The sequence below is a fragment of the Lipotes vexillifer genome, unplaced genomic scaffold (genome assembly GCF_000442215.2).
Source record: "Lipotes vexillifer unplaced genomic scaffold, Lipotes_vexillifer_v1.1 scaffold1675, whole genome shotgun sequence".
In the NCBI taxonomy this organism is placed as follows: Eukaryota; Metazoa; Chordata; class Mammalia; order Artiodactyla; family Lipotidae; genus Lipotes; species Lipotes vexillifer.
The window spans coordinates 403,588-417,241 of record NW_006784891.1 but is presented as its reverse complement, the minus strand read 5'-3'; the positions used below and the strand labels follow the sequence as shown (position 1 = coordinate 417,241).

The 13,654-nt window shown below is 38.3% G+C and overlaps 1 pseudogene; it reads left to right on the top strand.

Moving 5' to 3' along the window:
- The window catches only part of LOC103076452 (splicing factor, proline- and glutamine-rich-like), an 82,225-nt pseudogene extending 69,344 nt beyond the window's left edge, over nucleotides 1-12,881 (top strand).
- Nucleotides 12,882-13,654: the final 773 nt, after the last annotated feature.

The window sequence follows — 13,654 nt, the reverse complement described above, 5'->3', positions numbered from 1 at the left end:
ATACTCAGACTGGTATTTTGTTCTTTTTTAAGTGAGGATTAACAGATAGATGTCTGTTTCTTGTAACCCCTTTAAAATATTAAAGCATTTTAAATATGTAACCGGAATGTTATTTTTTAAGTTAGTATTTCCTACACAATGCCAACAAATTAGCAATGCTATTATCTCACTGTGCTCTTCTTTATTAAAATACATAGGGAGAAAAAGAAAAGTGATGTTTTCCACACTGAATTTTTAAACTCCAAAACTGATTTCAGAAGATTCTGAGATTCATTATTTTTCTCATTTTCATGGCTTTCAAAGTGTTTCATAACTAGCCGTTAGTATAACATGACTGTGAAGAAAGTCACTTATCAGCCCAATTTTAAAGATCAAGGAACCAGACAAAGAGAAGTAGTAGACTTTGCTCTACTTTATCGAGTGACATCTGCAAAATCAAGCTGGAAATTCTCCAACTCTAAGTTTTATTGTTGACCCATCAATTAGTTAGTCCTCCATGCTACACTGACATAGAAAAATATTCTAGAATCACAACATACACAGAAACTATTAAGGACATAAGAATGACGTATTTAGTATTCAATAGTGTTCACATGCTGGTTCCATTCAAAAAGTATTACTGATACCAGGTACCTACAAACTTTTTCTGTAAAGGGTCAGAAGTATTTAGGCCTTGCAGGTCATAAGGTCTCTTTGGCAACTACTCAACTCTGCCATTGTAGCCCCAAAGCAGCCAATGACAGTACATAAATGAATAAGTATGGCTATATTCCATTAAAACTTTATTTACTAAAACAGACCAGCTTTGGCCTCTGGGCCATAGTTTGCTGACCTCTGACTCATGGAATCATGGAGCTGGAAAAGACCCTGGAGGTCATATGGTACACTCCCATTCAATGCCAAAACACCTCTATATCCAGTGCCAGTGACCATCTGGCTCAGAACAGTTTCCATAAACAGACTGTTTTCCAAGCTAGATTGGTTATTCCTCAATGAGGAACTTCCAAGGATGGGATATTTTGCCACAGTGTGGAACTAACCAGAGCACTGTGGGCCATTTAGCATTACTCGTTCCTGAAGAGTAAATGCTACCTACACAAATATACACCTATGACTATGACAACCAAAACTTTCCCCACATATTCCCAAATCCCATGGGGTAGGGGTACTGGTATCCAATGGGTTAAGATAAATTGAGCTATACTGAGGTGGGATATGTGGCAACTGTCCCATGCAGCCATTCCCCCTTCTACCTATGGCAGACATGACTAATCAATCAGATACTCTTTCCTAGTGAGGCTGGCCTTTGCCTCAGAATTTTCAACACAACACTCAAGACAACCATCTCCAATGAATCAGAATTGTGATGTTAAAACATATTTGTTATCCCTAATCTAAAAGGATAGTTCTACACATACTCTCTGAAAAGAAACTGGCTTCCTTTAAGTTTACAAAGCTGAAAAATAATATGGTTTAATTTTAAACCCTAAGGCACGTTTTGAAAGTTTGTGAAAATATTTCTTGGTTGTGACAATGACTGAGGACACTGAAGGCACTTGGTGTACTGAGGAATGACACATGTCCTGCAACACTAGGGACAGTACTGCACAACAGAGGATTAGCCTGCATCCCCCACGATGTTTTAATATCCCAGTAGAAATAGATGTGGATGAAAAACCTGTTTAAATTATCTAAGCCTAGACTGTAACTCAATTTAACACATCAACAGGAATTCTCTTTTTCACATTTTAATAATCACTAAGTTCTCCCAAAATGTAACTGCTCTGAAAGTCAAAGTAAGACTGTACTTAACTTTTCTCTGAATTTTGCCAAGTTATTCACCATTTTGGAAAATCATCTCAATGACAGCAATATAATTCAGTGTATGTAAGTACAATTTATCTGAATAAGCCTGCATTTGTAATGATTTTCATCACAGTAATTCTAGACACAGGTAGGAAAAGTTAACCACTTGGTATGTGTAGAGCATATACACATTAAAAAGTATATTTAATGACTTTATTTTTATTTCTCCTTTATAATACAGTTAGAACATTATATTCACTTCTTTGCAGTCAGGTTTGCAAGTAGTTACAGTATATCTATGAATTCATTTCAGGATAGTAAAGGAGGGACTAAAAAACATTTGTTATAAAAATAGAGTGTTGGCTCTGACAGGTTAAGAACCACTGATCTAAACTAATGAAGCCTTTTTGACCAAATTGTGTTAACACAGACACAAATCTTGCCCAAAATTTGGAAACAAATCTAATGTGCTTCAAGGGTTCAAACACAACTTTAACTGGCTCTCTGAAGCCATTTTTACAGAAAAACACTAGATCTCTCAATATAGGTGCAGCTTCCATATCTCCTTTTCCCTTCTCTATAAAATATACAAGAAATGACTGTGAAAGCCAAGTGCTTAGGACCTCTAAGTCCTCCAGCACACTGGAGCTGTCGCTGTGATTACTTCTACCCAATTGTGAAGAGAACTGGCAGTGATTAACAGAGTCAATGAAAGAACCCAGTCATCACTGAGGCAACTGCCCTTGAGCAACAGACACAAAGCTCCTACTGAGAGTCCATTTTCCAAGAGGGCAGAAATGTTCAATATCTGCACTGTCTATATAAGAGACTACTAGTTTAAAATTTAAAGGTTTGACATTGACTAAAAGTGGAAATAATCTCCACATAAGTCTATCTATTTTATATATATATATGTTATATACATACACACATATATTAATGGACTAAAGCCATTGGCAAACCTAGCTTCCAAGAATACTAATTACTGTTTCCCTCTATAAGTCTTTTCTTAAAACCTTTTTATAGTTCATGGCAGTTTTTAAGTCTTTAGAGTGTCGATAAGACTCCATATATAGTTCAAAGACTAAACTCCAAAGCAAAACCATAAACATAAGCAAGGTCAGGTCCCAGAAACTTTCTTTAAATCAAGTTTTCAACTATTCTAGGTTAAGTGGTGACATTTAGTTTTAAGAGCTAAGAGAGACAGGTATATTGGAACATAATTCTAATGATTTACTTTTTCTATTCTTCAGAGACATGCATGTAAAAGTGAGTGGTAGGGAGCAAAAATAAATAAATAAATAAATAAAGGCTTTGAAATGGCCTATAAGTAACTCTTGGGTCTCCCAGGGAATAAGGCAACCAGGTCCAGAGATCTAGCACTTGTCACACTTCTCTGCGGAAAACTTTGTATAAAATTATCCACAAATGATCTGCTTCTAAACCCTACAAGGCACATTAGCTATTTAGCTATAATCAGCCCAAAGCCAGCCCCAACTCAACACAAGCTTTAAGGGATAAGTATTATAAATGAAGAAGACACAGCTGAAAAGGATGGCTAAGAAGCAAACAAGAATATTAAGACCAAAATACATCTCTACAGGCTAAAATGCTGGACTGCTGAAACACAGGCAGGAAAACTTTAATACAGAGTAGGTTTAAGGTCATATATTTCAATTTAAAAATCAACCATACAAGTACAGGGACCAGACTAACAGAGAGTTCCTGCAAAACTCTGGGGAGCTTTGGCTTACCAAATGCTTACTATAAGAGCAAGATATGTCTGCTTAAATATTAATGCAATTTTGGACTTCAGTAATATTGAATATACAGTAATAGAAAGAGTATGGTGTCCACCTTACAGGAAGTAATAGTCCCACTATTTGCTGCCTTGATCAGACATGTAAAATAGTGCAGACAATTATAGAAGCCATATTTTCACAATACTGACAACCTAGAGCATCCAGAATAAGACAATCAGGATAGTGAGAGATCTAGGTATTGACATTATTTAACCTGAAGAAGAGATAATAAGAGACAGTTTTTTAAATATGTGACAAAATCTTAAATAGAAAAGAAAAAATAGATCTTCTATGTTTCTCTGGCTGATGTAACTAAAACCAATGGATAAAAAAAAAAAAACGCAACAGGTAATTTGGATCTGTTATAAATAAAAGAATAACCTTATAACTTGAGCCACCCAACAACAAACCAAGGTTGTATAAAAAGGAAGTGAACACCTTGTTTCTCTATGTATTCAGGCAAGGGCTTAAAGTCCTCTAGGATAAGAAGTGTTATGAGGGTGTACCCAAATCAGGTAGAAGATTGGATTAAGGGACTGCTACAGGTTCACTCCAATTCTGCAATGATATCATTTTAAGGGCGGAAGAAAAAGTACAAGTTAAGTCAACAAACATTTTATTTCCCTAATAGCAAGTTATGCTGGTAAAAGGGGAGAAGAATTGAGAGGGCCAAAGTGATTCTAAGGTACATTTAAAAATACATGGTGCATAAGGAACTCAAAGTGAGATGCAGTGGAAAAGGGCACTGGATTTAGGGTTAGAAGACTAAGGTTGTATCCCAGTTCCAACCCAGCCTAGCTCTGCAGGATGTAGGGCAAGTCACTGAACCCTTCTGTAGTTCAGGTTTTTCCACCTCAGAAATAGGGATACCACCTGTCCTGCCCTAAGGATCAGATGACTGTATAAGAAATGCACTGACTAAATAATTTATACATAAATTATCACTGTTATTATTCTACATTGATCAGAGTCTTCTAAGCTCTGTTCACCAAACTTTAAAAAGGATATGAAACAAAATACTAGCAAACAGAATCCAACAACACATTAAAAGGATCATACACCATGATCAAGTGGGATTAATCCCAGGGACGCAAGGATTCTTCAATATACGCAAATCAATCAATATGATACACCATATTAACAAATTGAAGAATAAAAACCATGTGATCCTCTCAATAGATGCACAAAAAGCTTTTGACAAAATTCAATACCCATTTATGATAAAAACTCTCCAGAAAGCGGGCAGAGAGGGAACCTACCTCAACATAATAAAGGCCATATACAACAAACCCAGAGCATGCATCATTCTCAATGGTGAAAAACAGAAAGCATTTCCTCTAAGATCAGGAACAAGACAAAGATGTCCACTCTCACCACTGTTATTCAACATAGTTTTGGAAGTCCTAGCCACGGCAATCAGAGAAGAAAAAGAAATAAAAGGAATACAAATCAGAAAAGAAGAAGTAAAAGTGTCACTGTTTGCAGATGACATGATACTATAGATTGAGAATCCTAAAGATGCCACCAGAAAACTACTACAGCTAATCAATGAATTTGGTAAAGTTTCAGGATACAAAATTAATGCACAGAAATCTCTGGCATTCCTATACACTAACAACAAAAGATCAGAAAGAGAAATTAAAGAAACAATCCCATTCACCATTGCAAGAAAAAGAATAAAATACCTAGGAATAAACCTACCTAAGGAGGCAAAAGACCTGTACTCAGAAAACTATAAGACACTGATGAAAGAAATCAAAGATGAGGGCTTCCCTGGTGGCGCAGTGGTTGAGAGTCCGCCTGCCAATGCAGGGGACACGGGTTCATGCCCCGGTCCGGAAAGATCCCACATGCCGCGGAGCGGCTGGGCCCATGAGTCATGGCCGCTGAGCCTGCGCATCTGGAGACTGTGCTTTGCAACGGGAGAGGCCGCAACAGTGAGAGGCCCGTGTACCGCAAAAAAAAAAGAAAAGAAATCAAAGATGAAACAAACGGATGGATAGATATACCATGTTATTGGATTGGAAGACTCAATCTTGTGAAAATGACTATACTACCCAAAGCAATCTACAGATTCAATGCAATCCCTACCAAATCACCAATGGCATTTTTTACAGAACTAGAACAAAAAAATCTTAAAATTTGTATGGAGACACAAAAGACCCCAAATAGCCAAAGCAATCTCGAGGGAAAAAAATGGAGCTGGAGGAATCAGACTCCCTGACTTCAGACTATACTACAAAGCTACAGTAATCAAGACAACATGGTACTGGCACAAAAACAGAAATATAGATCAATGGAACAGGATAGAAAGCCCAGAGATAAACCTATGCATCTATGGTCAACTATCTATGACAAAGGAGGCAAGGATATATAATGGAGAAAAGACAGCCTCTTCAATAAGTGGTGCTGGGAAAACTGGACAGCTACATGTAAAAGAATGAAATTAGAACACTCCCTAACCATACACAAAAATAAACTCAAAATGGAATAAAGACCTAAATGTAAGACTGGACACTATAAAACTCTTAGTGGAAAACATAGGAAGAACACTCTTTGACATAAATCACAGCAAGATCTTTTTTGACCCACCTTCTAGAGTAATGGAAAGAAACACAAAAATAAACTAATTTGACCTCATGAAACTTAAAAGAAAGTTTAACAACTTTCTATAAACTATAAACAAGATGAAAAGACAACTCTCAGAATGCTAGAAAATATTTGCAAACGAATCAACGGACAAAAGATTAATCTCCAAACTATATAAACAGCTCATACAGCTCAATATATAAAAAAAAAAACAATCAAAAAATGGGCAGAAGACCTAAATAGACATTTCTCCAAAGAAGACGTACAAATGGCCAAGAAGCACACGAAAAGCTGCTCAACATCACTAATTATTACAGAAATGCAAATCAAAACTACAACGAGGCATCACCTCACACCGGTCAGAATGGGCATCATCAGAAAATCTACAAACAATAAATGCTGGAGAGGATGTGGAGAAAAGGGAACCCTCTTGCACTGCTGGTGGGAATGTAAATTGATACAGCCACTATGGAGAACAATACGCAGTTTCCTTAAAAAACTAAAAATAGAATTACCATATGACCCAACAATCCCACTACTGGGATTTCCCAACCCAGAGAAAACCATAATTCAAAAAGACACATGCACCCCAATGTTCACTGCAGCACTACTGACAATAGCCAGGTCGTGGAAGCAACCTAAATGTCCACAGACAGATGAATGGATAAAGATGATGTGGTACATATATACATTGGAATATTACTCTACCACAAAAAGGAACTAAATTGAGTCATTTGCAGAGATGTGTATGTACCTAGAGACTGTCATACAGAGGGAAGTAAGTCAGAAGAGAAAAACAAATATCATATTAACACATACATGTGGAATCTAGAAAAATGGTACAGATGTACCAGTTTGCAAGGCAGAAATAGAGACACAGCTGTAGAGAACAAACGTATGGACACCAAGGGGGGAAAGTGGGGGGGTGGGATGAATTGGGAGATTGGGATTGACATATACACACTAATTTGTATAAAACAGATAACTAATAAGAACCTGCTGTATAAAAAAATAATAATAAAATTAAATTTTAAAAAAAGGATATGAAAAACCTAGAATCCTAATAGATCAACCAAGATAAAAAGCCTTGTAACTTGACTAAAGAGATAGAAAGCATGTTTTAGGTAGAAACCCTCATGGAAAAAAGTCTTACCCAAGGAAAGGTAAAAGGTATTTATTATAGAATAGGTTGTGTGTTCTTAAAAAGGATGTTGTTCAGTTGTTTTCTACAGGAAGAAGAAACAAGATTCAGAATGAGAAGAGGTGGATTTAAATGAATGCAAGAGAGATTTCAGTTGGGTCTAGGGAATAACATTTTACATGCTTGTTTTCATCAAATGAAAATGTATAAGCCACAAAGCAACAAAAAGACAAAGGAATCCTACCTGTCAAGATGATAAGACCCTGGAAGAGGCTATGGACGTTTAGAATTCAAAACCTACCTGTCCTGGATTGGTCAACATTTACTAGCCTTAAGGGAGTCAAATCACATTGTCTCCCGAGGTCCTTTCTAGCACTAGAACTCAGAGAATTAGAACCAATAAATAACTGTTTATTAGGAAAAGAAATAAAGTTAGCACTTGAACTTGGGAGTATATTTTATATGAGCTTTCTACTTTAATCAAAAGTGCTCTTATTAGTCATGTACCACAATGTTCATTGCAGATCTATTTATAATAGCCAGGACATAGAAGCAACCTACCTAAGTGTCCCTCGACAAATGAATGGATAAAGAAGATGCGGCACATATATACAATGGACTATTACTCAGCCATAAAAAGAAATGAAATTGAGTTATTTGTAGTGAGGTGGATGGACCTAGAGTCTGTCATACAGAGTGAAGTAAGTCAGAAAGAGAAAAACAAATACCATATGCTAACACATATATATGGAATCAAAAAAAAAAAAAAGGTTCTGAAGAACCCAGGGGCAGGACAGGAATAAAGACACATATGTAGAGAATGGACTTGAGGACACAGGGAGGGGGAAGGGTAAGCTGGGACAAAGTGAGAGAGTGTCATGGACATATATACACTACCAAACGTAAAACAGATAGCTAGTGGGAAGCAGCCGCATAGCACAGGGAGATCAGCTGGTGCTTTGTGTCCACCTAGAGGGGTGGGATAGGGAGGGTGGGAGGGAGATGCAAGAGGGAGGAGATATGGGGATATATGTATATGTATAGCTGATTCACTTTGTTATAAAGCAGAAACTAACACACCATTGTAAAGCAATTATACTCCAATAAAGATGTTAAAAAAAAAGTGCTCTTATTCTTAAGCGATAAAGCAAATGAGATAAAATGTTAAAAATAGGTGAATCTGAATAAAGGGTATACAGGTGGTTCCCTGTACTATTTTGATTTTTGCAACTTTATTCAATTACTGTGAAATAGTCATCATTTAGGTTTAAAATATTAGGAGTTGAATGATACTTCTTATCTTACTAGTGCTTATGGGGAAGTCTAGAACTTGATTATGTATCACTTCCTAGGGCCTGCCCTCCCTCCTCTGCTGTAATTAAGACACCTTCACCCATATACAGTGGTTGGTTTTCTCACATCTACAATGTTCTCATCAATCTCCATGCCTTCATCCTCTCAAGATTGAAAATAAACTTCAGTATTTGTTTTTTATTCACATTTCAACCCTTCCCTCAAACCTCTCCAAGACTCCTAATAACCGTATAAACTTTGACTTCCCAGCCTCTGCCAGGTCATTCTCAAGGAGGTGGGAGAGGTGGGAGGGATTTCTTTCTTTCTTTCCAGCCAGCTGCAGGCAAAGAGGGAGCACATTGTCTGTAGGGTATTTTAAAACAATAATAAAAGCAACTAAAAGTCTTTCTGCCTTTTATCATCACCAGGCACTGGCAATTAGAAACAACCTTAGTGTTGAGACACTCCTTCCAACCATTGCAGACAGCTCCAAACATCACCCCTTAATATGTCACCAGTAATGGTCAGCCTTCCCAACCTCTGCCAAAATCTTTTATCCAATAGTTTTTCTTTTCCTCAGGATCTCAAATTAAAAACAAAACAAAAACTAATAATAACAACAACAAAGACTAAAGGTAATCAGTGTATTTTCTACAGTATTTGTAATTGTGAGGTATATCATTATCACTTTAATAGAAAAGCTCATATATAATTTAATGTGATGCCTCACTCAAAACAAAACTAAGTAGAGTCCATTTATATAATCCAGATCAATTATGATTTAGTATTAAAACTATTTTTCAAACGACAATAATGTAAACAAATGGTTCACAGCCATAACTTAATGCCTAGAGGCTGGAAAATTTGCCAAGACTTATGGGATCAGACTCAGCAGAATAGACAAGGCTCTACTAACATAACTGCAGTCCTTTATGGCTGCTCTAATCGCCCTGCATCACACTTTGAGGGCCAGGTCATCCTAGACACTATGAGAAAAAAGGTCTAACTCAGCAAAAGGAAAAGGACAAAAAGAGATACTAAAAGAGGGGATCGACTATGTCTCGGCCAATCTTGTTGAGGGCCATCTTGCATCAAAGGCAATGCAGCAGCTGGATGGTAAATCAGCAGATCGACAACACTCTGCTTCGTATCTCCCTATCCAGCTGTATTCCTCAGCTGTAACAAATCCTCCCAATTCTATCAAAAGGCAGGGAATGCCTTCCTCACTAGGGCATGCAGATAACTGAAAATGGACTAGATAACAATAAAATTGATAATCAGAGAGTACAGAACCAAAAAACTCAATATAGCAAGTTACTTCACATATTACAAACGGGTTATTAAAGAAAACAAAATGTGTTAGTATGTGTATATGAAGACACTTTTGACTACAGCTGTTTTAATCGTTTTTCCAATACAGATACACATTTCACTGCAGCAGAAATAAAAAGAAATAGTAAATCCATAAGAATAACTAGTAATTTGCTGCACCCTGATAAAAAAAAATGCCACTATTGGTTAAACTGTTAAATACATCTAAATCCTACAGAATAAGACAGAGTAATCCTACAGAATAAACATAATTTATCTAGAGAAGGCTAAGAAATGTACTCAACAATTAGAACAAATAACAAAAATTCCAAAGATTATCCAGAACACAAGACAATCAAATTTCAAACATACTACTCAGATATATAATTAGAAACTTGCCACAGAACGCAGGGCTCTTGTGTTTCAACGTGATCACATCCTCTCCTATGAACTAACATCTAACGGCCTACAGGCTTCCTCCCAAAACCAAGGGAAAAGGGGGAAGAACATATTTTTAAATCAAGATTATATAGAAAAATCAGATCAACCTTTCAGAAAAACAGTATTGTCTACTTTAAAGAAATAAGATTAAGACATATAGAAATCTACATAGCAGTTAACTGAGTAACTTTAAAGGTCAGTGTCATCTTTTCACTTTCTAATTTGAAAAACTATTCAATTTGCTCACTTCCATGTTACAGCATTGTTTATGTTTAGGCATGCTTTCCACTTTTAAGTATCAGCTGTGCCCCTAAATATAAGGAAATGATCTTACTCAAGCATAAATTTTCAAGGCCATCAAGAGTTTATAAGCTATAGTTAATAATACTATGTTGTATATTTTAAATTTATTAAGACAGTAGATCTTAAGTGTTCTCACCACAAAAAGAAAAAGAGAAATTAGTAACTATGTGAAGTGATGGTTTGTTAATTAGCTTGATTGTGGTAATCATTTCACAATATATGTGTATATCAAATCATCACGTTGTACACCTTAAATATATGCAAATTTGATTTGTCAGTTATGTCTCATTAAAGCTAGGGGAAAAAAGAGTTTACAAGCTAGCAAGACACCAAGCCATCAATAAACATAAACTGTTCTAGTTTACTTGAATTAGAGCAAGACAGACCACCAAATCAGATCTAAAAGATACCTGTACCAATACAGTAGTTTTAAAAATAAAAAATGTTAACACTTGAAATATAAAACACTTGAAACAAGCAAAAGATTCAACCATCAGATATCACTGTCCACCAATGACAATGTTAGGGCTCTCCCTAGGTACCTCACCCCATTTGTGACAAAAATACAAATTTGCCATCTATCTAAAGCTAAAACAGTCTTTGTAATTATGCAGAAGTGAGATACTATATGATGTAGATTAGGAAGTACATATTAATTGCAAGTCAATAAAACATGAATAAAATGTAGACAATAACTAAAATTAATAATAATCTCTGGTAATGATAAGTGAGCCCACATAGTACACGATGGCCAGTAAGGAAAACTAAATATGCTAATGTGTATATAACAACAGAACTTGGGTTATCAATGATTTTTAACAATCTACCAATGGCAAATATATACGTTTTCTTTGTAGCAGAAATAAAAAGTAACAGTAAATCCACAGGAATTGCTAGTAATTGGCTGCACCCTAATCTAAAATTGCCTTTACTGGTTAAACTCAAAAACTAAATACAACAGGATAACTTTTCATAAAAATATATTAGAAAGTTAGGCAGAAAAACAATGAATAGTAACTGCAAACGTGACGGCACTGGCTTTCCATGTAATTATCACTGTAATTCCAAACGCATTTACAAGTTCATTCTATGACAAAGGAAATAACCTAAACTCCGCAAGGTAGAGAAGATTCCAAAAGGAAAACTTTGGTTGGTTTGCTGGTATGAAGACAACTTTAAAGCACTATCTGTTTGACAAAGAAATGCAGCATAAGTTGGACCTGGGTGAGGAAGAGTTCAAGTTTTCCCTGGGAATGTAAATTCTTCCCCGAAATCCACACAGGTTAAAAAAAAAAAAAAAAAAAAAAAAAGGCACATCAAAAAGCCAGCATTAATTGCAAAGGAGGCAATACGAGTTCAGCATCCAGTAGGTGGCTGGTCATCTTTCTGATCCGTTAGGTCAAGACGTCCTTCTCATCTACGACCCTCAGAGAAGGACTGCCTCCCTCCTCTCCAACCTCTCCTGGAAGCCAACCTTCGCCAACTCGTGCCACCCTCACAGACAATCTGCCAAGTGCCGGGACACTCCCCCAAGTGGGACTTCTCTCCTCCGAGATGCCTCCTGCCCAGTGTCACCCGCCACCCTCCTCCCCTTCTCAGGGCCTCTTCGGCCTCAGGGTCCCCGGTGCCTCCCTCCTCAGCCCCTCACGGCTGCCCTCAGGGCTGCCCCCGTCCCCCGACCCCCAATCCTGGTCCCCTCCCTCAAACCTGGGGTCCCGGTTCTCCCTCTGCCCGCGCGAGGTGTCTCGACTCTCCCGTCCCTACCCGGTCTCCCCCGTCCCGCGGCGCGGGGCGGCGGCGGGGCGGAGAGGCATCCACTGAGGAGACAAGTGCCTGGGACTCTCCGGCTCCGATCAGGACCCGGAGCCGGGCTTCCGCCTCGCGCCGGAAGGCATTCGCGAGCGGGACCGGAAGTCCCGCCCCGCGAGCTCTCTGCCTGCAGAGGCAGCGGGGTCTCCCTAGATCGCAGAGGATTCGTGGCGGAGAGAGGGGGTTGCCGGCAGTCGGCCGGGAGCAGAAGGGCTTACCCTGAAGGGCCGAGGCGCCAAAAATCTTTCTCCCTGCTGCTTCTCTTTCCAGCGGATCAGCCAACCGACCTGCAGTCGGTTGATCAAGGGTCTCCTGTGTTCACGCACCGGGAGGAGCAAGATGACTCAGACACTGACCCCTGCCCTCACAATCTAGCTGAAAGTTGACCAAAATATAAACAGAGGTTAATCACACCGCAAGGCAGTATTGCTTCATTCCTTAATCCAAATTTTTATCACCTGCTATATATCACTCATTAAACAAGTAGGCTGTAAACAGACGAAAGCCCCTATCTTATGGAGCGAGGGAGGCACTAACGGCAATGAACCAGGCAGAGAATAAATCAAACAACGACCTGTTCCTCGGGAAGCTTAAGGTAGTACAGGGACAGATATATGGGCAAACAAGTGCAGTGAAACCATCGAGCATCAGAGGAACTATGGCCGTGCTGCAGGCAGTCGTCGTGTGGTGCAGGGAGCTGGGTAGACCCAAGACTCTACAGATAATGGCTCCTCCGTTGAGACGGAAATGAATGATGAATAAGAGTTAAAGGTCAGACAAGGTGGGGAAGGGCATGCAGAGGAGAAGGATGCCAGAGAGAGCTTGGCTGAATCAGGGAGCTGGAGGAGGGTACAGTTAATTTAGCAAGGTCTGCGATCAGAGAGGCAGGAGGAAGCATAAGGAAAGGAGGCAAGCCGAGATCAGGAAGACTGTTGTGTATTATGCTAAGAGATTTGGACTTTAGACTCCATGTAACAGGGAATCAGTGCGTATCTCTAGGGGAACCGACAAAATACTGAGTTATGGGGTTGACTAGGATGATTGACCTAGTCATCAAAGAAAAATAAGAACTTGAAAAATCACGGAGAGAACATTTTACCAGTGAGGGTGCTTTCTCAAACTGTCATACCCAGATGTTAAAAACAATGAATGATTACAA